At 43.3% G+C, this 25,610-nt stretch overlaps 1 protein-coding gene across 1 annotated transcript in view; it reads right to left on the bottom strand.

Moving 5' to 3' along the window:
* Nucleotides 1-30: 30 nt before the first annotated feature.
* The window catches only part of LOC139069582 (mucin-7-like), a 111,418-nt gene continuing 85,838 nt past the window's right edge, over nucleotides 31-25,610 (bottom strand). Inside the window, exon 6 of the mRNA XM_070550058.1 lies at nucleotides 31-5,635. The gene's annotated coding sequence lies outside the window, so the exon portion shown is untranslated. The remainder of the gene's footprint in view (nucleotides 5,636-25,610) is intronic.

Below are 25,610 nucleotides of genomic sequence, written 5' to 3' on the forward strand. Positions count from 1 at the left end.
TAATAATTTCTATTTCTACAATGTGTCCAAGTAGGAATGCTTCTACGAGAATGTTGATAAAATAAATATTTCCATGTTTTATTCAATTCAAATGTCATCAGTCTTAAAGGTGTTCTGGGGCACGTCTGATCTGAACTGAGGAGCGGCGAGCAGCGGCCGAATTTCGTGAGCGATTCGCTTCGCGGCGCTTCCGCCGCCGGTGTGTCCCCGGCGTTAGAGTTTCATCGTCAATTTTCTATCAGAAGTTAAAGCAGGAGATAAGTGTAGGAGACTATTTTCATTTTTGGCCTGCATGAAAAACTCAGAATAACTGATTATAATCAGGAATAAATGTTTTTTTCAGTCATCCACACCTTTAAAGTTGATAAATTTATGAATAGATTTTTATAAATGATCTATTTTCCCCACATATGTACTTGTCTTAAGTCATCCCTCTAGACCAGAAATTCTTTACCTTTGGGTGATGGGGATGCTTCATTAATGCTCCAGTTAAAAAAGAAAAATCCAATAACAACAGCTATTAAGCAACTTATACATTTTCAATTTCACTCGTGATCTATTAAAATAGTTTATTTTAGCAAGTATTTTATTTATTTTATTTCATGACTCATGGTGGTTTGGTCTCAAAATTTGGTCACAATGTCTCTCCATTACTTTTCAATTTGTTCACAATTTATCCTCATTTGATTCATTTTCTTGCCAACTCCTCTTAAAGACGTCTCATTGGTTGCACTTTTTGACGCCTGGAAACTAAATCCAGATGCGGATCTAGATGCTTACTTAAACACAGTGACTCTTAAGAGGAAAAAAATCATTCAAATTGTTTTTAACACTTTAAATTCCGGGCACACAAAGAAACAATTCCCCGTGAGTCACTCCCAAAGGTTTGGGGACATTTATGTAACTTCCTTTAACTTGAAATTTGTCACCAAAATTTGCAACTTGTAAAATCTCTTAAAAATTTTATTTTTAAATTGTAAACATGAAATATTTATAGTAAAGGGTTTAAAAGTTGAACTATTTATTAAGTACTGTTTATAAAACACCTGTGTAATAATCTGTTTTTAATTCATTATGTGGTTATGTAACAAAATAACAGCAATAAAAAAATAAAATTGGCTCTCACCACCTGTAGATTCTCCAACAGGCGGCAGTAGACATGTATAGGTCTCAATGTGGCAGGTTTGGTATTAAACCCAATGCTCCATGTGGACACTTTGAGGCTACAATTGGTTGGAAATGAATTTTTAAATGTGTTCAAATCCAAATTAAATCTCACAATAATTTATCTCTAGTTGGTTTATAAACTGATTGTTGTGCTTGTTTAGTCTTTATTGACCACACTCTGCAAAAGCACCAGTCAATTCAGAACACCCAAAAAGTTTAAAGATCAAGTTAACTTGTTTTTCCAACTCATTGGCAATGGTCTCTAATGTAAATTAATGCCTTGTGAGTCGATCTCTGGGGGGAAAAGGCTCTCTCGCTCCTGTTTCAGGAACTAGAAGTGAGCCAGTGCAGAAGTGAGTAGCAGTTGGCAGGATTTGGTGTCTCATTTACTGATATTCAGACATCTCACTTCTGATTGGCTTACAGCAATGCAACTGTAGCACTGACTGTTTACTTTGCAATGTTGATGTTTTATCTCCACAAATAAAACAAACCTGAAGCTGTTCTGCTATGCGGTGCGGTTGCTATTGCTAACGGTTAGCTTCTACTAGCCCAACCATGCTCTGCTTTCTCCTGGATGTTAAACCAACAACAGCCTTCCTCGTCATGAGCCAAGCTGGGTGAGACCATGAATACTAATTTTCAATGTTATGTAGATCTGTCAGGCTTTTAGAACCCAAGCATTTCCATGTCTTTCTTCTTCCGGCAGCTAATGCAGGAAATAGGGTTAGAAGCCTATTTTCACGTTTAGCCTGCATGTTAAACTCAGAGCGAATGATCAAATAAAAAAAGTAACACAAATAAAACGTGGTCTGGTGAAGTTGGTCTGTAAACGATGGTGCATTAGCAAAAACAATGTAAAACCACGTATGAAACATCTAAACTTTCACTTTTGTATAAACACACCTTCAAAAGCATTCTTTCACGGGCAGTTACACCAACCCAAATGTTGAGCCAAACAGCCAAACAACAGCGGCACCGCTCACATTTTGTGAGGAACTAATAATTAGCAGACTTTCATGGTTTCACTGTGAGTCATCGCCTCTCTGGGCCGAGCCTCACACTCCAGAAGTATCTCATATGAAATCACAAAGTCAAGTTCCAGCTCAAAACCACCCAAAAGCTTAATTTGTAGCATTCGATCATCAAACCACAATGACTCATCTAAGTATAAACAAAATGATATGAGAAAAACAACATGTTTGGTTTTTTAAAGGAAATACAGTTTTTTTTTTTTGCCTGGAACATTATTTCTTTATCCTTCGGGGTAATGATATTTTTACCAAATGGCAAGCTCAACCCACCCACTGTGAGCAAAGGAAGTCCTGAATGAAGCACAAAAAGGACAATCCTACAGGTCCTCAGCACCGGCCAGCTGCGTATCATTCGTTTAATCCAGAAAGAGTTTCCAAATCCATAACTAAAACTAAGATAAAAGTGTTTTGACCCGATTCTGGGATGTTTCCCAGTGTCGTGCAGCTACGCAGCAGGTGTGCAGAGGGAGGGTGAGTTTCAAAACACATTGCACAGCAGATAGGCAAAGAAGAACATCATCAAAGCTCTGCTGCTTTGCACCTCACTGACTGTTCTGACAACCGAAAGAGAAAAACTTTCCCACAGAGGAAAAAAGAGATGGAGAAAAGGTGTAGAACAAGAAAAGAGAGATGTAATGTGAACGTACAGACGGATGAAGGGGAGAAAAGGGTCACAGGAAAGAGGAGACGTTATAGGAAGATTGCAAACAAATATAATGTGCTTCACATGTTGACTGTTTGCAGGGGGAGAAAGAAGAAAATGCATTCCAAAAACGGGTTAAATTTGAGTCCTGAGGAGAAGAAAGAAGCAAATATAAGTGAAAAATGCCACAAGCATCAACACGGTAAACAGTAATAAACGTAAACACCCAAAACATCTGACTGATGCTTTATTCACTTGTGGTATATAAAAGACAAAAAGTTTATTTATGTATATATGATTTAAAGTTGATTCATATGAGCCTTTTTCTAACACTACTTCAAAATAAGCTTCAGAATTGTTGATAGAGACAAAATGACAGGCTGATGTAAGAATTGAAAACAAATCTAACGCAATAATTATTTAAAAACCCTGCATTCCTTGAAGAAATGCATTTCGCCCAACGCCTTTCATGTGTTGAACTAAAATCATTTTATGTAGACACGATGGAGTTTTAGGGCAAATCTTGTGTGTGATCTTATGCAAAGATCTCGTCTGATCAGTCAGGACTCTGTTTGTGCAGGAATGACTCTCGGCTACAAGCACATCAGAGTCTAGCTTAAAATCTGGAGTTTACTAATGTCGATTAACTATGGCGGCCATCTTGGTAAGTGGCCTGAACGTGTATGGTGCTTTATCAAGTCAAAGGACTCCAAAGTTGCTCATAATCTAGACCAGGGGTGTCAAACTCAAACTCACAAGGGGCCGAAATGAAACTCTGGGACGGAGTCGAGGGCCAAACTTAAAATTTTTTGAAAAAGTGATGGCAAATTTGCACGTTTTCTTTATCAACATGTATGCAATTTTGAACCTTTAAATTTGGAAACAAACATATTTCTGCATTAACACTGAATGTGGAATAACCAAATGACACACGAGCAAGTCAGTTACAAATAAAACACATCAGTGGTATTCATTACTTGTGGTATTTTCAGCATTTTTAAAATCTATTCAGGATTTATGTTTTCTTGTTTATTCATTTTTCTTATTTTTATTCTCCTTTTTTCTCCTGTAATAAGTGTCATCGCTGCTGTGACGTCTAGCTTTCCCCACTGAGGAACAATAAAGGGATTTTCTATTCTATTCATCTATCTGCAACCTTTCCACTTCCTGTTTACTGTAGGTTAAATCTTTTCTCACGGGCCAACAACAAAATAAAAATATTTTATCTTAAATGAAAATGCAACATCTCACCTGTTAACTTTCATGCTTTGGAGCAGAAAAAGAGCATAAAACCAACATATTTAAAGCTCAGTTTGCTCCACTGGTTTACTGTGATGCTCACCTGTTCCAGCCAGATACCTGCATCATGGGGCTGATCTGAGCTGAGGAGGAGACTCCTGTTGTTTTGTTCATTTTCATCATAATAATGACAACATTAGATGACAACAGGTGCTCACATAGGTTTGTGCTGATGAACATGTCTGAGCAGCTTGACCACGTTGTTGTGTGTCGGGGAGGAAACACAACGACAGCAGCCACAGAGTCATGCTGGTTTGAGCGTGTCGCTGCTCGCTTGAGTTATATCAGCTCTGTCTGGACGTTAGTTGGAAAACTTTCTCTTTCAGTCGTGAACACATTACTGAGCGGCTAGAATCTCCGTTTCTGGGCTTCAACGTCAGAAAACAGCTGAGTGAACTCGGCGCTGAGTGAGAGGAGTGTAGTTCGTCCGAGACAGCGGAGCTGCAGACACCCAACTACCTCTGACTGCCTCTGCGCTGAAAAAACACAAAGCTGGCTGGAGCCGCAAAGCATCATTGGAGTTGTAGTCTTTGCGGTAAAATCGGCCAGCGGGCCAGTTTTAATATATTTTTGATATTTATCTCGCGGGCCACATAAAAATGCTCCGCGGGCCGCATCTGGCCCGCGGGCCTTGACTCTGACATATGTGATCTAGACCATCAGTTGCCAAAGCAAAAAGAGTTCACTCTACATCTTGGTCTAGCCACACTCTATTGGAGCTTCCACAGTCCTGGATAGTCTGATTCTGGTCCAGTCACAGCACGCTACCTGTTGGGTGGGCGGGGTATTACTGTGACTGAGCGAAACTAAGAAGTGGACAGCTTATTTGAAACGGCTTTGGCATCAACATCAGACCATTTTGATAGTCCGAGTCGAGAGCAGATAGAAGTACTTAAGTTTATTTAGAAAAAGGATGTATTTGCGACTTCTTTGACGGAGTATGGTGGACTGCCCCGTTGACTGACACCTGTAGTGTTGAGTACGCCATGTTGTTTGTTGTCCAATAGCATGTGAAGACAGTTTAAAAGACCACCGTAGATCCCGCACCACAACGGAGTCAGTGGGTTGTGCCTAACCCTAAGCCACCCATTCACACACGCTACTGGATTGGCCCACAATGGGTAAACGGCCCACTGGGACACGCCTAGTATGCCAGATGGCCAATCCACCCCTGCCCTCCTGTAATGAGGTGGACACTTAACTCCTTTGCCACTGTCATCCCAAACCCTAGAACTCTGACCCTAGAACTCTCAAAGATGCTATACAAACACAAGCCATTTACCATTTCTTTGACAACAACGGGATTCCTCCCTTCATAAGATGCTTGTGAATCATCGTTGAACTTACCAGGGAAGCAGGTTCTAGTTAGCAGATTTTGCATTCTTCTCATGAAGTTTTAGAAAATGCGTCCAAACCTTTGAGCTCCGCTGCTGGCTCACCATGATTGTTTGAGATTTTCTGGTGATGCCACGGTTGACCTGGAGTGCCACCACTGATCATGTGTGTCAAGGGCAAAAAGACAGACAAAGCAGCAGAGGGTACAGTGGGAAATCACAGAGATAAACAGAGATTAAAAAATTAACGTTGACAATGGTTATCACATTTGTCAGTTTAGTCGAATTGCATGTAAATGATTGCTTGTTCCTATGTGTTCCTGTGATGGACTGGCAGCCCATCCAGGTGAAACCAGCTTCAGATTAGCGCTTCTGTTTACACCAAGTTTCGTTTTCACCTTTCTTTTTTCCTGCAGACTTCTTGGTTGGAGCTCACACTTGCTGAGTCAGAATTTTGTCAGTATTTTTGACGCTGAAGCTTTTGCAGCAAAGTTCTGCAACTAAGGCCCTGTCCACACGTAGCCGGGAATCTGCCAAAACATAGATATTTTTCTACGTTTTGGCCTGTCATCCACACGAAAACGGAGTTTTTTCACACGAAAACGGATCTTTTTAAAAACGCCGGCCAAAGTGAAGATCTGCGTTTTCTCCGTTTTGGGTGTCTGCGTGTGGACAGACAAAACCGGAGTTTTAAGGTCCGCAACGTCACTTTCCGCGACAAAAAAAATGCTGACATCACGTGTGCGACCTGTGTTTACACCAGCCGACATCATGGATACCCTCAGAGCTGCGCTCGCTTGATCAATTGTCCAAGCGCTTTTTGCTTGTTTGTTTTTGCAAGCGGAATTACTGCTCATTGCAGAAGACCACAGACGAAGGACGAAGTTAAGAACGGGGGAAGTACTGCCGACTACAGGTCTGGCATGTCTTTAACAACGTATCTATCCGAGTACGTGTGGACAGAGTTTTTTTTTTTAAACGAGGTGGTGTGGATGCAAGTTTTTGGAGGGGCGGATATTCGTTTTTAAAAAAAAACAGCTACGTGTGGACTAGGCCTAAGGCAGGAGACAGATACTGTCGGAGTGAAAAGGTCATCAAAGTTCACCGGGCCTCACGTTAACAAGCAGCTCCACCTTCGAGTTGAGCCAGAAAGAAAGAAGTTCAGTCATGACTGCCCGTCCGGCGTTGCTGAAACGTGTCAACAAAGCAGCATGAAGGAAGTGCACTCACTGTTTGACCTGACACACACACACACACACACACACACACACACACACACACACACACACACACACACACACACACACACACACACACACACACAGTAAGAGGACATGGTAGGTCATGATAGGTAGGAAACACAGAGGTGAGAGAAATCGAACCTCCTCCTCTCTCCTTTCCTGCAGATAAAACTTTGGTGCCGTAAAGCGTGAGCACAGGAAAGCGGCTCTTCCTGGGCTTGTTGGGAAGATTTTTCTAAAGTGAAAATGAGGCTGATGGTGCACTTGGTGATTAGCACTGCTGTTAACATGAAAGGAGAGGAAAAGACAGCTGCTAATTTTTTCCTCTGACCTTTGCCCCCTGCTGGATTTTCATACAAGCTGTGATTTATGAAGGAGCTCGACGACACAGTGCTAATAGTGGGATTTCCAAAAAAGTAGAGTGAGATGGATAATCTGACCTCTCATTTATCATAATTTTAATTTCATCCATTTTTTGTTTCAGTCTCAAAAATATTTATATTTCAACTTTTCCTTGAAAGACAGAGATGACCAGATTTATTCTCTTTTTCCAACTTTCTGTCCTTTTAAGTGATAAATTAGCATGATTAATTATCAACATTTTTGTCTTTAGTTTATGCCAGGTCATGAAAATGAACAATGATATATTGCGATATACATTATCTTTAAATTAAACCATAAATTCTTATTTTTGCCTGAAACCATCTCTGTTCCATGATTACAGATTAAAATCAATCAGATTTTACTAAACCTGGCATGATTTCGTGTGTTTTTCAGTACAGAAATGGAGCAATGTTGATCGTCTTATTTTTGTAAATAAACTCAAATGTCAAATTTAAATCCCCTCAAAGGGCAGCATTATCTAAAGAGAAAACTGAAGACACTGGCTTTCAGGTACTAGTATGAGGGTTACATTGAGGACAACACTATTGAGGATGGCCTGGTGTCAAGAAGGGCAGTAAAGAAGCCACTACGGTCCAAGAAAAACCCCAGAAACAGACTGGTTTTCCAGGTAAAGGTCCAGGGACATGACTGCTGAGGACTGGAGGAAAGACACTTTCTCTGATGAATTCTCTTGGTGACTCTCTGGAGAATTTGGAAAAAGAATGTCCAGAAAAAAAGAATGTTGAGAAGTTTGATTTTGGTGTAGGGCGAATAGTCAACATTCTTTCTTCACATGGGCGTGTCCTCTGTGGCAGCCATTTTGTGTTGAGGTTAAAGTGGAGGCGTGCCTCAAATGCAGCTCTTATATAGGAAGTGAGCTGGCAAGAGCTAGGTGTTTTGAATGGTTGTTAATGAGAAGAAAACAAAAGTGATTAAAAGAAGAAGAGAAAGACCACATGTTTACACATGATGCAGTATTTTTACTGGTAAGTAATTGATTGTTCATTGTCCATTGTTTGTGAGAAATAAACTGTTTTGTTTTCTTTTCCCCTTCCACCTTAAAAAAGTAAAGGTAATTCCTGGATTGAGAAGACTGGGTTCACAAGGATTTATAAATGGACTGCTGAAGGGTTTTGAGGCCTTTTTTGTGAAGTTACACTTGTGTGTCGTGAAGGAGGACAAAAATGTGACTTTTGTTGATTCAGAAAAGGCTGAGTGATGATCTGTCCTTCCGCTCACCACACCTCACAGCACAACATAGAAGGTGAGCACTCCCACCAGGTTTTGCGTCCTTCCAACAGTAAAGCACCTTGAGACTGTGTAGTTGCTTCTCACAGTTTATTCTTAATCTGGTTGGTACCAAAACATCATCCAAGAGGAACTCCTGCCAGTCACCTGAAAACAGTTTGATGATGAACTGTCTTAATGGTGGAGCACCAGGCCAGGAGGCAATAGCCAGGTCATTGATCCATGACCAGAAATCTCCCCAGACCCATTAAGAAACATGTGGTCAAATTGCAACAGGGAAGTGGATAAAGAAACACGTCACATTCTGACAAACTCAAAGCATTGAATGCGCTCCATCCGTCAAAAACCGGAAATTATTTAACAGATCAGACTGAGCTATAATTATTCTGCAAATATTGTGTCCTTTAACTTAATGCAAATGCCAAACAAAAATTCCACTGAAACATATCTTATTTACCTGAGTTTTTTTAAATAAAAAGTATGTTTTCTTGCTCTGATACCATTAGCGTTACTTCTATTTAGATTACTGGGTGTAAAAAGGACCCTGAAATGGCCTGTGGGGCTTCAGACACCCAGCATGTGTGGATCCTGCTGCACATCCCATCCTCCTCCTCCTCCATCTTTATTATTGTGGGTCTGTTGTCTCATCCTTTGTTCCCTCGGTTTGCCGAAGGGGGGTAGAGAGGTGCAGGGGAGCAACTTTTAAAAGGGTTGTCACTAGAAAACCTTTCTTTCCAACATGCAGGCTGGATATCAGCCTACAAATCACAGCATGACTCATAGTTACATATGCAGTGATTCATTCAGCCCATGAGAAATATGAACCTTTAAATTTAATCTTAAAGTGTGTTTATATCAGCGTTAGAAAGCTCTTTAACAAAACTTTAATTATTTGTCAAAACTTAAAACAATTTCAATGTCCAACTACCCCCCCCCCCCCCAAAAAAAAACAAACATTAAAAGCTTTTGTAAATTATAGATAGACACATGCAGTTCAATAGGGGAGTATGTGCTTTGGTGTTTGTTAGTGTAACCCAAACCCACAATGGAGGCATCAGCGGAGCAGAAAGGCAGCAGAACGCCTCTACTTCAAATACAATCCATATAGTCTACATAGTGTTGATCCAAACTGGCCATGGAACTGAAAATTTCAGGCATATCCCAGAAGTGGCTCACCACGACACGTAGCTAAAGATAGGATTGAGTTCTATTTTTGCTGTAATCTGCTTCCAGGATGTATCAATTTCTGCTGTTAACATAGGGCTAGACAGGAAACGACACACGGTATTAGCGAAAAACGTCAGGCAAATATCTAAATAAAAAACTAGTGCAGTGATGTGACTTCTTTTCTATGTAGATTATGCCAATACATGTGACTTTATAGTTCATTTCCTTCTAGCAACTTTTGAGAACGAGTGCAACGGTGTGTCTTTGATGGCTTTAATCCCGGTAGTAGAGAGGAACGATGATAAATAACATTAAACAGTGAAATCGAACATAATCTCCTTCATTTTATTGGTTTAATGGTGGATGGCATAAACAAACCATGACCTTAGAAGTCTCAAGGGATTTTGTGGTCATGTGAGTCCAGCATGTGGATGCTGTGGATTGACACACCACGAAGCACGCGAGTAAACCGTCCCGCTGCCGTTCCACGCCGCTGATGCCTCCGGTGTGAATTCAGGGTTATGTTGCACGAGATTGACAGAATTTACAAAAATCTGTGATGGGATTTTAGCAAAGCAGGTGGGCAAACCCCGCCCACTTTAGCTCAGTTAGACTTCACAGCAAAAATGCCATTCAATGTTTAATTAGGTCACAGGAAATTTGACTTTACATGACTGGACTAACATTTTAATATATTTTCCTTTGTCAGTGTGCCCCAAGTCACTGATGGTGTAGTTCTTCACCATCAGTATGTGAATGTGTGTGTGTGATTGGGTGAAAGAGTGTAGCGTAAAGCACTTTGGAGTCCTTGGACTCTGAAATGCACAGTCCAAGTGCAAGTGATTTTTTAATTTATCATTCTACAGTTTTAACACAGTCATGGTTTACTGACACATTTGAACAAAAATATGTAAATACTTAACACACAAGCTTCTTTTTAGTCCCACAACATATTCCATCTGTACAAACTATATATCACAAAGTAGGTAATTTTTACATCTCTCACCCGCTGCCTCACAATGCTGTAGGGGTTTCTCTCAGTGCAGAATGCACACCTTTCTTCAAAACTGTACACAAAGTGTCTTTATAACCTATCCTCTCTGACGTGTGTGACCCATCAGTCTTCAGATGATTCAGTTCAGGAAGTGTTTCAGTATGAATTGTAGTTTTTGTACAACTTCTCTTTTTACGAGGCTCCCTGTTTAGTCTGTGTCCTGTATGTCTCTTACTACGTTTGATGTCAAGAAGTTGGGGACATCGGTGACCCACCCACCATACCATGGTGACCCTAACGAGTGGTACCATGGTGATGCTAATTAGCTACATGTCGTTACCACCATTACTGTAATGAGACAAATGGTCACTAATGAGCCACTGATTGTTACTATGGTGACAAAAATAATCCAAAGGTGGTCACCATGGTGATACTAATGAGCAACAGGTCGTCACCATGGTGATACTAAACAAGCCACAGCTGCTCACCATGGTGATACTAATGAGCAACAAGTCATCACCATGGTGATACTAATGAGCAACAAGTCATCACCATGGTGATACTGAACAAGCCACAGGTGGTCACCATGGTGATACTACTGAGCAACAAGTCGTCACCATGGTGATACGAAACAAGCCACAGGTGGTCACCATGATGATACTAATGAGCAACAGGTGGTCACCATGGTGATACTAATGAGCAACAGGTGGTCATCATGGTGATACTAAACAAGCCACAGCTGCTCACCATGGTGATACTACTGAGCAACAAGTTGTCACCATGGTGATACTAAACAAGCCACAGGTGGTCACCATGGTGATACTAATGAGCAACAAGTTGTCACCATGGTGATACTAAACAAGCCACAGGTGGTTACCATGGTGATACAAATGAACAACAGGTGATCATCATGGTGATACTAAACAAGCTACAGCTGCTCACCATGGTTATACTAATGATCCACATGTGGTCACCATGGTCATACTAATGATCCACATGTGGTCACCATGGTGATACTAATGAGCAACAAGTTGTCACCATGGTGATACTAAACAAGCCACAGGTGGTTACCATGGTGATACAAATGAGCAACAGGTGATCATCATGGTGATACTAAACAAGCCACAGCTGCTCACCATGGTGATACTAATGATCCACATGTGGTCACCATGGTGATACTAAACAAGCCACAGCTGCTCACCATGGTGATACTAATGATCCACATGTGGTCACCATGGTGATACTAATGATCCACATGTGGTCACCATGGTGATACTAATGAGCAACAGGTGGTCACCATGGTGATACTAAACAAGCCACAGCTGCTCACCATGGTGATACTAAACAAGCCACAGCTGCTCACCATGGTGATACTAATGATCCACATGTGGTCACCATGGTGATACTAATGAGCAACAAGTTGTCACCATGGTGATACTAAACAAGCCACAGGTGGTTACCATGGTGATACAAATGAGCAACAGGTGATCATCATGGTGATACTAAACAAGCCACAGCTGCTCACCATGGTGATACTAATGATCCACATGTGGTCACCATGGTGATACTAATGAGCAACAGGTGGTCACCATGGTGATACTAAACAAGCCACAGGTAGTCACCAGTGACACTAATAAGCCACATGGTAACCATGGTGATACTAATGAGCACCAGGTGGTCACCATCATGATACTAACCAAGACACAGGTAGTCACCATGGTGATACTAATAAGCCACATGGTAACCATGGTGATACTAATGAGACACAGGTGTCACCATGGTGATGCTAAACGAGTCACAGGTGGTCACCATGGCGATACTAATGAGCCACAGGTGGTCACCATGGTGATGCTAAACAAGCCACAGGTGGTCACCATGGTGATACTAATGAGCCACAGGTGGTCACCATGGTGATGCTAAAGGGACACAGGTGGTCACTAAAGTGATACTAATGAGAAACAGGGGGTCACCAAGGTGATGCTAAAGAGACACAGGTGGTCACCATGGTGATACTAAACAAGACACAGGTAGTCACCATGGTGATACTAATAAGCCACATGGTAACCATGGTGATACTAATGAGACACAGGTGGTCACCATGGTGATGTTAAAGAGCCACAGGTGGTCACTATGGTGATACTAATGAGACACAGGTGGTCACCATGGTGATGCTAAACAAGTAACAGGTGGTCACTATGGTGATACTAATGAGCCACAGGTGGTCACCATGGTAATGCTAAATGAGCCACATGGTCACCATGGTGATGCTAATGAGCCACAGGTGGTCACCATGGTAATGCTAATGAGCCACAGGTGGTCACCATGGTGACCCAATACATTTTAATCGTAAGCGTTTCATCCCAGCATAGACTCTTACAAAGCTAATTTAGAAAATTTGTGTAGTAGCTGACTACTTGGAAAAGCAGTCATTTATTCCAGAGCTGTACTGTTTAAAATGACAATTTTATACAAACTTTAGCCTGTTTTTTTTATTAAAGAGAAAAATCCAGTAGCAGGTGAAAATAAATAAAAGTAGGTTATATGGAAGGAGAGGGAGAGAATCTGATGTGCAACACACTGAATACAAATTACTAAGGATTTCTGGAATTACAGCAAATGCAACAATTTTACTCAGCAAAGGTCAAAAAGCGTCATAAAGTAAAACAGAAACCAACAAATGTAGTTATTATAAAGTGTTACCACAACTTTCTACCACAGCAGCAAACCAACACCCATCAACATCTTTAAGCTCATTTAACAGTTTAGCGTAACAGTTGTTGCTACAGAAAAGATACAGCATCAGTTTAACCATCAGCAAATAGAATTAAAGGCCTGATAATTATGGATATCAGCCATGCTTCATACCAGATTTTAAACTGACATTGTCATAAGCTGAGAAATGATGGAATTACAGTTGTTTTCGTTAAATATAGAAATAATGTGATGAGGGAATGTGTCATGAGTTGGCTCTCAACTACTAACATTTCTAAATAAAACCCAACATCTGTAACACGGACTCATAGTGATGGTAGCATGTGAATGTGTGTGTGTGAATGACTGATTGTGTTGTAAAGTACCTTGGGAAGTCATAGAACCCTAGAAGGCGCTATATTGCTATACATAGGACAGCAGTAGCTCAGGAGGAAGATTGGTTTTGATCGGGTTTGTAGAACTCTAAGAAATACAGACCATTTACCATTTCATTTTTTCAGCTGTTGCTGCTGTGGCGGCCATGTTGAATTAGACTGACCCCAAAAGTTAATGGGTTGTAGATGTTCTTTAGTGATGAGCTTTACTGAAATTTGCTCAGTGGTTGTTCGGATATCTTTAAACACACACACACACACACACACACACACACACACACACACACACACACACACACACACACACACACACATGCGCGCGCGTGCGCAAATCAATGTTCTGCATCTGTATTTTAGGTGATGAATTTAGAAAATAAAATTAACTTAAAGTAACATTTTCCATGTTATTAATAGCTTGTTGCTCAGGGTCCAACAAAATGAGGTCTGTTGCTGAAATTTGTCTTCTCTCTCTCTCTCTCTCTCTCTCTCTCTCTCTCTCTCTCTCTCTCTCTCTCTCTCTCTCTCTCTCTCTCTCTCTCCACTGTTTGTTCTCACCCTCTGGGTTTCATTCAAAGTTCAAGCAGGTCATTAGCAGAGTGATTACAGTGGGAGAGAGGGCATCCATTAAGAAAATGTGTGTGTGTGACTCTTCATGATCCCCATGTGAATGTGTGCACATGCGCTCGTGTGTGTGTGTGTGTGTGTGTGCGTGTGTATCAATCACTCCAGTGTGGGTGACGACGAGGAACTGTTTGTCTTTCTCATAAAAGGGATAAAGATCAAAAGGGCTGGTCCACCAGCTGGATCTTCAATCAGACTGGGACAACGTGACTTTAGAGTTCTGGGCAGCTGGAGGTCTGGGGACTGATGGGGTGTGAGCGTGTGAGTGTGTTGAACCCTTTTTAATCAGGGTCCGCGCACGTTTTCCATCACAAAATACAGCTTTCATCCTGTATTTTCATGGATAAGCTATTATTCTGGCTAATATTTCTTTTAGGTCTGATCATCTTTTAGCTAAAAGACAAAACGTTTGTCTTCAATCATTCATCTTAATTCCGAACTGAACCTGAAATACATTTTTGTATTGATTTTTTCTTTCATGAAGGTAATAAAGCAGATTAATGCACACAAAGGCCACATTAAGGATTTGAACCCACAACCTTCACACCATGAAGCAAAAATGCTACCAACTTCACCACAACGTAGCACTATAATAAAAAAAAACTATAATTTGGCCTTAAAATTAAGTAAATTCTGTTTAAAACAAAACAAAACAAAACAAAAACACAAATTGTAACATCAGTATGACCAGATTCTTGTAAATCATAAAGTATTTAAATAAAGCTTAATAATAAATAAATAAATAAATAAAGTCTGTTTTGTTGTTTTGTTATGTGCAATCGAACCAAAACTCCCGCTGAGCCCTGCTTTGTTGCAACACCATGACAAAAACAAACTAAAAATAAAATCTCTTCAATGCATTTGACTAACACAAAGGTGGACTTACCCACTACAGCATATGAACCCAACCCTCCACCTGATTACTCCTTCAACACATCAGCCGACTCCTGAAACAAAAGAAATAATCTACAAATTAAGACTCCTGTAAACCCCCCCGACACAAAAACTCACACACACGGATTGGCGGCGAGATAATCTGTGATCTCAGTCTCAGGGCTTGCTGCATGTTGTCAAATGAACAAGAATTCATATTGGTTGGACCTCAGCTGCTGCACACATGGGGTGAAAGTTCAAAATCTTTGCACATTCCTGTCGAGACATTCCACAGACAAAACTTATCGTGTTTCCTTTCACAGCCGCAAATGTCACCCTACAGGCTTTTCTGAATGACATAAATCAAATCTCTGCTTCACAGAAGTGTGTGTGTGTGTGTGTGTGTGTGTGTGTGTGTGTGTGTGTGAGAGAGAGAGACAATTAGAAGTTTATTTATATAGCACTTTTCACAGATGGAAATCACAAAGTGCTTCACAGACAAAAACAAACCTTTAAACTGATACAATGAATAACAAAATTTCTAGAAAATAGGGAATACTAAAACAAAAAAATCTAAAAATTAGTGCGTGTTCAACTTTAATGTAGAAAAGCTTAAAATGAACAGAGAATAAATTTAAATGAACATTTTAAGCACAAATAAAGCAAACATATTAAAGTTTTTCAAATTATTCATTGGTATTTTTTACTAAATGTGTCTTGATTTGTTTTCATGCTTTTTGTTTAATGTTCAGATGAGTTTCGGAAGTTCTTGATCAGATCTCCCTCTTTATAAAAAAATATGTGGTCTGAACTCCAAGCCTGAAAATGTCTCGTCAGGTTCGTGTTAGAAGGTTTAAACCTAAAACCCAGATCCTGTGACGCCAACATGATGCATTTGTTGTTTTGAGTCTCACTGATGAGTTGCAGGTACTGCAATACTCCTCCTAAACAGTAGGTGGCACTATGAGAAAGCTAAACACAACTAAATACGGATAAACACAAGAAATACATTTTTGAGCAGCTTGATAAGGTCACTCATTTGGAATTGCAGCTTATTTGGAGAGTTAGCCCAATACAACGAAGGACAACGGAGGAAAAAAGCAAAAAGAAGAAAAACGTAGTTCCTCAAATGGTTCCATCCAGTAGGAATCAGCTTTGATCAGCCACTTAGTTTGGTAGCCCGTTCATATTTCACTTCTTTGCTTTATTTTCCGCTAGCAAGGAGCTACTGATGTTCATTTGTCCTCCTGTTTCCCAGAATGCAACACAAATATGGCTACATGGAAGGCATTTGGCTCAAATTAGCAGTATACATGCGGCCATTGTGTCAGATCGAGGTTCGTTTGTTCTGCATCCTGGTGAGATTACACCAAGGGGTGAACTCCCCCTGTCAGCACGTTTACAGCCTAATTAAAAAAAAAGCATTTCAGGTTTAATGAGTCAAGTTTGCAGTCATCGCAACTCTGAGGGGAGTGAATTAGTTTGTAACTCATCCGTTTACGTTAAGAATAATTACATTTTGATTGACAGGTAGCACAAACTGTTAGAGCTAGCTAGCGGCTTGCTCCGGGGAAGGCCTCGGCATCACGTTAAAAGTGTTGAGCCGTTTCAATTTTCTGAACATGACCATCAGTTGCATCCCCTATGCGTTCATGCTCCAATGTTAATCATGGACAAACATAGATAGCTGCAGCACTGATTGCACTAACAGACAATCCAAAAAGTCTCTGCACCATTTTTTCCGGTTGGTAAAATGACATTTTGTACTTTAATTTGCCCCCTGATTAGGTTAAAATGCTGTGCATTTAACATAAAGATGCTAGGTCAAAAATGGGTTGACATTTGATGTGTCGATAGGGCTTGCTGGATACCGAAACTCTGTACCATCTCCCTCCCTTCTGCAGCAGCACCTTCGTGGATCTCTGACCACTGTGGGGACCATCAGTGGGGCGACGGTGGCACAGGAGTTAAGTGCTCGCCCCGTAATCGGAAGGTTGCAGGTTCGAGTCCCGCTCAGTCTGTCGCTGTCGTTGTGTCCTTGGGCAAGACACTTAACCCACGTTGCCTGTTGGTGGTGGTCGGAGGGAACGGTGGCGCCAGTGCTCGGCAGCCTCGCCTCTGTCAGTGTGCCCCAGGGCAGCTGTGGCTACATGGTAGCTCATCCAAACCAGTGTGTGAATGTGTGTGTGAATGGGTGAATGACTGAGTTTGTTGTAAAGCGCCTTGGGGGGTTCTAGGTCTCTAGAAGGCGCTATATCAAATACAGGCCATTTACCATTTTTACCACTGCATAGGCTCTGTCTGCCCGGCTCTGATTACTGCAGAACAAGGTTGTAGCTGAGCTTGTCACTTGTAGTCGTTATCTCCCCGAAAGCTTGAAGAATTAAAACATCGTAATTGCAAATTGAAGTGTGGGGATTCTGTTTTTCTTGGTCGTTGTCTTGTTGAAAGATCCAGCCCCGACACAGCCTCATCTATGTCAGGGATTCCTGGACATTGGTCTCCAGAATCCGAACCACCACCATGTTTTACTGTAGGTAGCAGGTGTTTTTCTTGGAATGCTTTGTTCTTTTCCCTCCATGCATAACACCCCTTGTTAGTTTCATCAGTCCACAGCACCTTATTCCAGAAAAAAACTGGTGTCGTGAGCCGGGGTGAGTGCTCGCTCTTCATCAACATATCTCTGAGTGTGTTTGCAGGAGAGGGAGCGGCAGCTGCACCTGATCTGCTAATCAGCGGGTCGACTACTTAAGAGGGATGGTGAATACAGCTCGACACCGGATGATTGCTACTGCTTGGTAGTTTCCAGCCCTCGTTCTAGTCTCCAGGTTTTTTTCGGATTACTCTAGTGCAGGGATTCCCAAAGTGTGGTGCGCGCACCCCCGGGGGTGCGCGAGCTGCCGCTAGGGGGTGCGCGAGGTGAAAAGTGTAATGGCTGCGGAGCTCAGAGAAGTCTATCAGATGTCACCATTAGCGTAGCCAGAAACTCATTTGTGGGTGAGCCTAAGAAAAAGTAAGTGGGCCCAATAAATGTAATTGAAAACAAGTATATTTTTGCACGTGTGTCCTCCACATGTGCCCTAGCTTCATAATAACAATGCGCCGAGCTTCAGCACTCTGGCCTGCGCACGCCGATATGTTCCGTATTTGATCATTTTTAACGGTGTTGGAGGAATCTGAAGGTGGTGAGTCATTCTGGCAGATTGTAATTAACACCTGTCTCATGCAGGTGTTCTGACGTTGTAAAGCTCACACACAGAACATTGTGGATGTAACAAAATAAATCAAGAAATAATTCACATTCACGCTGAAGATCTGAAGTTCATAGTGCGTCTGTCAGAGATCACGGCTCACGGGTGCACATGTGAGCACATCTTGGCTGGGCAGAAGTAATTGTACAACGTTGGTTTAAATAGCGCCATTAACAGACGCGGTGACTGGAGCGGCTCATGGAGCTGTGCCGCGCGCGCGCACACACACACACACACACACAGATTCAATAAGCGCGCATGCTGCAAACTCCGGCGCGCCGTCAGACTGAAGGCAAAAATGAGAGCTGCCTCCTCCGTGATAAAAACTTTTAAGATTTTATAACAACATTTTTCATTCAAGGTCAAATTAAGATATTAGCTTCTATTTTGGGATGACGTATTAAAGTCGGGTCCGCTACAGCCAGTGACTCCTCATGAACCTGACTCCTTACTGCAGCATTTGTTAGTCCGCGTGGCAGCGGATCGCAGATTCAGCCACACCATAAAACAGCAATATGTCGGTCTGAGGCAAAAGTGAACCTCATGGCATTTCCATCTTTTCCCGTACAGACATTTGATTACGCACAAGTAGGTGATCAGCTCAGGTTTAGGCAGAGCAGAAGGAAGGAGAGCGCTCTGGCCGCACAGGTTAAACGTTCCTACTTTAAGAAAAACATTAAATTGCATCGTTTATGTGCTACCTGGGCACTCTAAATATTTATTTAAAATTAAATCAAAGGAAATTGTAATGGTATCGAATGTTTATTAATTACTATTTAAAAAATGAAAGTGATGGGGAAAAAGGTCGATCATATTTTTTTAACCCTGTCTGTGTAGCTTGACATCTGATATATATATATATATATGTAGAGAGAGAGAGCCATGCCCTGATGTGGGGGCGGGGGGGGGGGGGGGGGGGTCGACATGGTCGGGACATAGAAGGGGGTGCGTGGCTCAATAAGTTTGGGAACCACTGCTCTAGTGTATTTTTGGTCTCGTGTGATTTTTGTATTTTGGCTCACCCTTCTCAGGTTCTCGACACACCAGGATTACTCACCCAACTCCATAGGACTCCGGACCGTCTCGCTCTGCAACGTTCATCATCCATCCGTCCTTACCGACCTGCTCTATCTCGACCCCACACTCCTTCTCCAGCTCTGAACACTCACCTCTTGGATCTACCCCAGCTCACTACCTCCCCTCACTCCCCAATCCCACTCAACCCCAGTAAAGCCTGATTCATGCTTCTCCGTCAGCTCCGCAAGGGACAGACACGCATGGAGTCACGGAAGCGTTTTGCTCTCATACTTTTCCGTCTCCTAGGGATTGTTGCAAAGCAAATCCCTGGCAGGACAACAGAGGGCGTAGCGCTGTTCTGTCATGTTTCGGTCCAAGATGTGTTTATATTGTGTTTTTTGTATATAAGAGACTTTTTAACACAGACAAATTTGTCTCTCATCCTCCTCCACCTCTTCATGCGCTTGCCACCTCTAAACCCACGTTTTCTGTAATTTCCGTCCACAAATAAAATGCTTGCTGCGCATCTTTTCACTCCTCCCATCACGGGAATTAAACGTTCATGTTTTTAGAGTTTTTTCGCGAGGTATTCTTCAAGCTGCTCCGTGTCTGCCGCTAGTTATCCTTGGCTCTCTTTATGTTTTTGAGGGCACAATGGTGGCATGTAGACGACAGCGGCGTCCTGACCAATCACAAGCTTGCATTGTCTGTCTCGACTGACGGATGTTTAGAAAAGAGAGCTAGACCCCGTCCGTCCTTGCGGAGCTCTCCAGCAGGCCCGCAAGGACGTTGAGTGCCTCTGCACTGATGCAGACGGTGAAGCATGAATCAGGCTTGAGTCTTCACTCTGCATTATTCAGTTTAGACTTACTTCCCAGGACTCACCTATCTCTGCTCTCCCCTCCAGATGCTGCATTCCCGTTCCCAGTCCACTGGACATTCCAGTGCGCCTTTAGTTATCGTTGTTCCAAAATAAAATATTATTTTTCTATCCATCTGTGTTCGGGTTTGATTCTGCATGTCTTGGTTTAGACACCTCGCCCAGAACATGACAGAATCATCAGGCCAAACCGCTAGCCCTGCAGAAGCAGCCCTCACAGATCTCTCCCACAGGCTCACCCAACAGGAACAAACCCTGCTGCTTCTCATGGAGCAACTTGCCATGGCGAATATCCACTACCATCAACTGGAGGCTCTGGTACGGCAAATTCATGATGGTTTGTCCCAACCCCAACAACCGTCTCCACCAGCTGAACCATTGCTAGCCGCTCCAGCAGCACCTGTTCCCCCCGGACCAGAAGCCTTGGGTCCTACGGTAGTCACCCACTTCCATCTAGCAGCATCCCCACCATCACTGACATTCAGCGGTGAGTTTGATGACTGTCACAGTTTTTACTACAGTGTAGACTAGCTTTTGAATGTTCACCTGGAGCCTTTACCTCAGACTCTGTGAAGATATCCTATGTGGTTGGTCTTCTACGTGGAAAGCTGAAGCCAAGAGCCATTGTGATTCGTTCCTAACAGGATCATATGATGAATTTTTATTGGACTTTAAATTAACTTTTGGAAGTTTTGAGTCTGTTTCGGACATCAGGAAAAAGCTCTGGAATCTGTCACAGGGAAAGGGATCTGTGGCAGACATGGCTCTGGAGTTTAGAATCTTAGCAGCAAAGACCACTTGGAACAAAGACGCACTGATTGCAGCTTTCACTGAGGCCCTTTATGATCGGGTTCGGAATCAGCTGGCTTTATGCCCCTAGCCCCGAGCCCCGATCTTTGGAGGAACTTATCCGGCTGGCCATCTCAATTGATAAAAGACACCATGAGTTGAGACGATCAAGCCCCAGGTCTGGTTCACCACCCACTCAGGATTGGATCCGTGGAGCTAACCGTCGCTCCTCAGCAGATACCCCTACATCAGAGGAACCATTGCAGATGGGAAGGACTTGTCTCACGCTGGAGGAGAGACAACACTGTTTGAAGTCAGGTTTGTGCATGTACTATGGAGAATCTGGACATTTTGCTAGGAACTGCCCATTACTGGTAAAAGGCAGAGCCCACCAGTAAAACCGGGAATATTGGTGGGCAGCAATTCAGACTGCTAGTTCCCGGTGTTCTCTACCGTGTTCTGTGTTTTTTAATACTGAGCAGATTCAATTCGAAGCCCTCCTTGACTCGGGCTGAGAGCAGTCCTTGCTGGATCCAAGCCTAGTGAAGAAGTGGAAAATCCCTACCACTCGATTAACTACGCCTCTCTCCGTTTCCTCTCTGGACGACAGAAACCTCTCCAGCATTACTCATTGAACAATCCCCCTTCAACTAAAGGTGTCAGGTAACCACAATGAATCCCTGGCCTTTTACGTTTTCCCTTCTCCTCAGTCTCCGTTGGTGCTTGGACATTCCTGGCCTGTCCTCCACAACCCTCAGCTAGATTGGAGGAGGAACAGAATAGAAGGTTGGAGTCTGGAGTGCTCCCAACGATGCCTCTGCTCTGCCTCTCCGACTATCTGCGGCCCCACAACCCCTGCTGTGGAAAACATTGATCTCTCTACGGTGCCTCCAGTCTACCACAATCTCAAACAAGTTTTCAGTAAGGATCATGCATCACCATTACCACCACACAGACCATATAACTGCAGTATTGACCTGTTGCCAGGAGCACCCCTTCCTTCCAGCTGGTTGTATCATCTCTCCAAGCCTGAGAGAGAGAGCATGGAAAAATACATTCAGGATTCCCTGGCTGCCGGAACCATAAGACCATCCTCTTCAACTCTGGGAGCTGGTTTTTTCTTCGTCCCAAAGAAGGAGGGGACTCTCAGGCCTTTTATAGATTACAGAGGTTTGAACCAGATCACGGTGAAAAATAAGTATCCTTTGCCATTACTCACTTCCACTTTTGAACCCATTCAGGATGCCTCCATTTTCAGTCGTTTGGACCTCAGGAACGCCTATCGTTTGGTACAGATTAGGCGGGGAGAGGAGTTGAAGACAGCGTTTAAGACACCCTTTGGTCATTTTGAATACCTCGTAATGCCTTTTGGATTAACTAACGCACCAGCAGTTTTTCAGTCTTTAGTAAACTCTGTTTTGGGTGATTATATCAACAAGTTTGTGACGGTTTACCTTGACGACATCCCGATTTTTTCAAAGATTTTGGACCAACACACTCATCATGTTCATGCTGTATTACAGCGTTTACTGGAGAACAGATTGTACGTCAATGCTGAGAAGTGTGTTTTTCATGTCCCCACAGTCAAGTTTCTTGGTTTCATAATAGAGTGCAGGCAGTTGAAGGCGGACCCAGAGAAGGTACAGGCAGTCACTGAGTGGCCCACACCAGCCACCCGTAAACAGTTGCAACGGTTTCTGGGGTTTGCAAATTTCTATCGAAGATTAATCAGAAATTACAGTCAAACCGCCACTCCATTGACTAATCTAACCTCAGTGAATAAGGCTTTTATCTGGTCCCCTGAAGCAGATGCAGCCTTCCGAGCTCTCAAGAGAAGATTCACCAACACTCCCGTGCTTCACCGACCTGATCCCCTACAGAAGTTCACCCTCGAGGTGGATGCTTCGGACACAGGGGTTGGTGCAGTCCTATCCCAGGTATCACCTTCTGATTATCGCCTCCACCCATGTGCTTTGTTTTCTCGTCACTTAACACCGGCAGAGAGCAGGTACGACGTGGGTGACAGAGAGCTGCTTGCTGTTAAGCTAGCCATCAAAGAGTGGAGGCATTGGCTGGAGGGTGATGAGAAACCATTCATCATCTGGACTGACCACGAGAACTTGGATTATCTAAAGGAGGCAAAAAGACTCAAACCTCGAATATACAGGTGGTCCCTTTTCTTTTCTCCCTTTAACTTTCAAATCTCCTATCGCCCAGGTTCTAAAAATAGCAAGCCAGACACCCTCTCCAGACAGTACGCTCCAGATCAGGATGCTGAACCCTACACCATTCTTTACCCAGCATGTGTTGTGGGAGGGGTCACCTGGGAAATAAGGGACCAAGTGTTGGAGGCCTTCAAGACTGACCCTGGGACAGGTCATGTATGTACCTCAATCCCTGAGGAGCAAGGTTATACACTGGGCTCATACTGGCAAGTTTTCCCTTCACCTTGGAGTGGGATGCACAGTTGCCCTCATTAAGCAGACTTTTTGGTGGCCATCCATGTGTAAGGACATAAAAGACTACATATCGGGTTGCCACACCTTTGCCCAACAAAAGAAGAAGAAGAAGAAAGTATCATTTCTATAGCACCTCTCAAGATAAAAATCATGAGGTGCTTCTCCTTTAGGGAGAAAAGGGAGATCATCGTTCCCCGGCAGGTCTGTTGAATCCGTTACCTACTCCTTCTCGCCCCGGTCACATATTGCTTTGGATTGTTTTTGTGGATTACCCGACTCTCATGGTTTTAACACTATACTCACCATCGTTGACCGTTTTTCAAAATCCTGTCACCTGGTCCTTTTAAAATCTCTTCCCTCCTCAGCAGTCACTGCACAACTCCTAGTAAAATATGTTTTCTGTCTTCATGGCATCCCAGAGGAGATCCTATCTGATCGGTTCTCAGTTTGTCTCCAAGGTGTGGAAAGAGTTCGCTGAGACCTTAGGGGCTCGGGTCGCTCTCACCTCAGGATACCATCCTCAAACCAACGGCCAATGTAAGCAAGTGAACCAAGAACTAGGAGCCATGCTATGTTGCGTTTGCTCAGCACACCGTTCCTCTTGGAGCTCTCACCTCGCTTGGGTGGAATACGCTCACAACAGCCACATCTCCACAGCCACAGGCCAGTCCCCTTTTGAGTCATCCATTGGTTATCAACCCTCACTCTTCCCTCTGCAGTCATCAGTCTCCTCCTCGGTTCCACAATTCCTCCATGGTGTCAGACGCGCCTGGTCCACGACCAGGGCAATGCTGGACCGCACTGCCGCCAGAAACAAACAGTTGGCGGATCGCCGGCGGCGACCGGCTCTGGCTTATACTCCCGGTCAGAGTGTCTGTCGTCGAAGGACATTCCTCTGAAGGCCGCTTCCCGCAAAATAATGACTAGATTCATCGGTCCATTCAAGATCCTGAGGTTCCCACTCCTTCCACGGTCCGTCTGGATCTCCCTCACTCCCTCTGGATTCACCCAGTTTTTCATGTGTCCCTCATCAAGCCCTTGGTCTCCAGTCCTCTCTGTCCTGCTCCTGCTCCTCCTACTCCAGCTCGCTTCTTCAAGGGTGGGCTGGTCTACACTGTCAACCGGATCCTGGATTCTCGTCCCCGTGGTAGGGGAGTCCAGTGGGGGGGGGGGGGGGGGGGGGAGAGTACTGTCGTGAGCCAGGGTGAGCACTCTCTCTTCATCAACATATCTCTGAGTGTGTTTGCAGGAGAGGGAGCGGAGCTGCACCTGATCTGCTAATCAGCGGGTTGACTACTTAAGAGGAATGGTGAACACAGCTTGATGCCGGATGATTGCTGCTGCTTGGTAGTTTCCAGCCCTTGTTCTAGTCTCCAGGTTTTTTCGGATTACTCTAGTGCATTTTTGGTCTCGTGTGATTTTTATATTTTGGCTCACCCTCCTCAGGTTCTCGACACATCAGGATTACTCACCCAGCTCCATAGGACTCCGGACCATCTTGCGCTGCAACGTTCATCATCCATCCATCCATCCTGACCGACCCATTCTCTCTCAACCCCACGCTCCCTCTCCAGCTCTGAACGCTCTCCTCTAGGATCTACCCCGGCTCACTACCCCCCCCACTCCCCAATTCCACTCAACCCCAGTAAGTCTTCACTCTGCACTATTCAGTTTAGACTTACTTCCCAGGACTCACCTATCTCTGCTTTCCCCTCCAGATGCTGCATTCCCATTCCCAGTCCACTGGATTTTCCAGTGCGCCTTTAGTTATAGTTGTTCCAAAATAAAATATTATTTTCCCCATCCATCTGTGTTCGGGTTTGATTCTGCATGTCTTGGGTTAGACACCTCCCCCAGAACATGACAGCTGGCTTTTCCAAATGTACTTTGGCTTTAGCTTAGCTTAGCAGCTCTGTTTGTGCTGTGGGCAGAGAAAAGGCTTCCTCTATATCACTCTCACATGCAGCACCTCCTTGTGTAAAGTGCACTGAGTAGTTGAACAATGCACAGTGACTCCATCTGCAGCAAGATGACGCTGTCAGTCTCTAAAGCTGGTCTGTGGGTTGACTCTGACTGTTCTCACCATTTTTTGTTTCTGTTAGAGCAATATTGTTCTTTGCCAC

The sequence above is a fragment of the Nothobranchius furzeri genome, chromosome 4 (genome assembly GCF_043380555.1).
Source record: "Nothobranchius furzeri strain GRZ-AD chromosome 4, NfurGRZ-RIMD1, whole genome shotgun sequence".
Lineage (NCBI taxonomy): Eukaryota > Metazoa > Chordata > Actinopteri > Cyprinodontiformes > Nothobranchiidae > Nothobranchius > Nothobranchius furzeri.